Below are 3,041 nucleotides of genomic sequence, written 5' to 3' on the forward strand. Positions count from 1 at the left end.
AATTTTTTTCGATGTTTCTTGAAAGTGTGCGAATTAGAAATTTGCACATTGCTTCCTCATCATTGAAGCGTGCAAATTGGAAATTTCCACATTTCTGCCTCATCATTAAAGTAGACAAATTAGAAATTTGCACATTGCTTCCATTGTACGGCTTCCTCATAAAGGAAGCTTTAAGAGAGAAATCTAACTTTACTACGATGTTTCTTGAAAGTATTCAAATTATTCTTATTTCGCTCTTAAAGCTTCCTCTATCAGGAAGCCATGTGCCTAATTTGCACACTTTACTTTACTTTACTTTTTTTTCTAATTAGAAATTTGCACATTGCTTCCATTGTTATGGCTTCCTCATTGAAGCAATTGTAAAATATATTGCACCTAATTTATATATGCTTGCGTGACTTCCAAGTGGATTGCACGTCTCAAACTCATCAAAGTACAATATAAGGCATTACTACTTTATTTGAGTATTTGGACACAATTTTTTCCCATAATTCACCTTGAAGTATAGTAGTCAAGGGATTATTTGGTAAAATTTTATTCTGATATTGTAGAATTTCATCAAATACATTGAGAATTTCTAAAAAGCTTTTTAAAGTTTTTTCGACAGAAATATAGGTAACTGTACGATTTTTTAATGTCACAGAAACTTCATTATTTTTTCTACATTCATCGGTAGTAATGCCAATAATATAGTCAACTGGTTGAATAAAGTTTTTTCATGCATTGAAAAGTACTTAAATCGTTTATAGTCTGTTCCAAACTTTTGCAAAGATGTTATTAACATTTGTAACATAGTTTCTAATTTTGACTTCAAATTTATAGTGTAAGTATCTGTATCTTTTAAAGCGTGGTCAATACAGTTTATTAAAATATCAATATAACCTGATGACAAAAATGTTATGAAATTTTGTATTATCTCTTGAACTATCGATCGATTTAACAACATATTGGAATTAATACTGCTAATAAGCTCTACAACAGATTTATGCAAAATATTAGTAAATTCTTCAAATTTGGATTGTATGTCAAAAGTAGGTTCTTCCTGTATATTTTCAATTTTATTACTAAAAGAAGTTTCATCATTTTTAGAACAAATAGGAAGTGTTAATTTTTCAGAGTCTCTATTTGTTTGAGACAAGTCAGTATGTTCCTGAGAACTCACTAAGTAATGTTTAGTTCTAATATGGTTTTTGTAGACAGATCTCTTGTGAAAAGATCGTTTGCAATCTTTTATTGGACAAACATAATTGTCTTGAACATTATGCATATATTCTAAATGAAAAACAAGTTTATCTAATACATGAAAACTTGTCCCACAAAAATAACAGTTCATTTTTACGCAATAGTTTAACTATTGAAGCAGTCAATATCTAAACTATTCTTCACACAGTTTTAAAAAGTTTTGTATGTAAAGAATTGATTTGTCAAATTCAGTTCGAATTTTGTAAACTGATCTTTGTATAAGCAAATACAAATGTTCTTGTATAGGGTAACACATATGAGAGGTGTGGAATAGTTTAAATATTGTATCAAACGCTTTGAATACACTTTCAAATTGATACTTGATAGTACAATCTATAATAATATAAACTGTTCTTATCTCGTGTCGAGATGGCCCCTCGGTAAGTACATAAGGTTGAACTGCGTAGGATTGTTTCCTGTTGAGAGATTTTTCTCTTTGCATTTCAACTACACGTTGAATATCATTTGGTGACTGAAAAATTAATTGAAAAAATTAATAAATTTAATTAAGTAAATTGTAGAATATAACATGTATACATTTATAATGATAAAGACTTTCAACGTCTTTTTTATAATAACTTGCTATCATGAATTATTATCATTTGTTGAAGACAGCAAAATGTTTCATATTATTATATACATATATGCTTGAACAGTAGAAAAGAAAAATGCAAAGTAAAAATATATAAGTGCAATACAGTTTTTAACTTAATTTAAAGTATGTGTTAGGTATTTTGAAATAGAGAGAGTTGTAGAATACGACTTGTGTATGCTCGCGTGTGTGAGCGCGCGCGTGTGTTACCTCTTATTAAGTTTATTTCTTAATTCATAATACTTGACATCGTCGATTTTATAGAATCATTCAATTATTTTCTAATTGATTTAATCAAATAGAAATTTGTGAGAAAGTAATTTTAATTAACCACATATTAATTAGTGGTAACAAAATATTGCAAACAGAAATGATTGAAACAAATATTTATCAATAAGAATATTCTATACGAATAAATTACTCTAAAACAAAATAGTCAAAGATACTTGAACAACCCAGGTAGAAATCTGCCTCAATTTGCCGAGATTAAGTACAGGGCCTGGATAGAAAAATCCAATTAAAAATATCCGTTTAGGCCCAGACTACACCCTAGAAATTTACCTTGATTTTACCGAGAGAAAAATAGTCGGAAAAATCTACATGGGTCCTAGATTGCCACTGACAGATTTTTCCCTGATTTCCTCCTGAATAGATAGCACTAGTACCACATATTGCCGTGACGTGGCGACCGCGCGTTAGTTTTCCTCGTAAGTAAAAATCGTCCCGTATTAGTATAAAAGGCGAGCCGATATGATGCGAGAAATAAAAATAAATTAATTTTTTCGCAATAAATTTTCTGTATTATTAAAATTGCCAGATACGGTCAATAAAAATCATTGATGCTGTTAATTTCTGCTGGCGACTTTTAAGAATATTCTCATTAGTTAATTGAAATAATTTTTCTCTTTTTCAATTTTTCACAATTTCCAGTTTCCATGTAATTGTGTCTTTCTCGTTAATATGAAAACGAGCTTTTATACTCGTGTTCTGTCGCGTTATTGGAAACACACTTATGTAATCCTATTAATCTCAACTTGTCAGTTATGGTTTTTCCTGTAAGTCTGTACCCATGGTGAAATATCTTTGTATAGTGTACCTTTGAATAGCGTAACATTCGAACCTGCCAATCAATGATCAATGGTGAATTTGTCGTATCAATTTAATCAAGCGAGTCTGAGGAACCTTTCGCGTAACGTCACTTAAGAGG

The sequence above is a fragment of the Vollenhovia emeryi genome, unplaced genomic scaffold (assembly GCF_000949405.1).
Source record: "Vollenhovia emeryi isolate VEMERY1.0 unplaced genomic scaffold, V.emery_V1.0 DF939896.1, whole genome shotgun sequence".
Classification (NCBI taxonomy): domain Eukaryota; kingdom Metazoa; phylum Arthropoda; class Insecta; order Hymenoptera; family Formicidae; genus Vollenhovia; species Vollenhovia emeryi.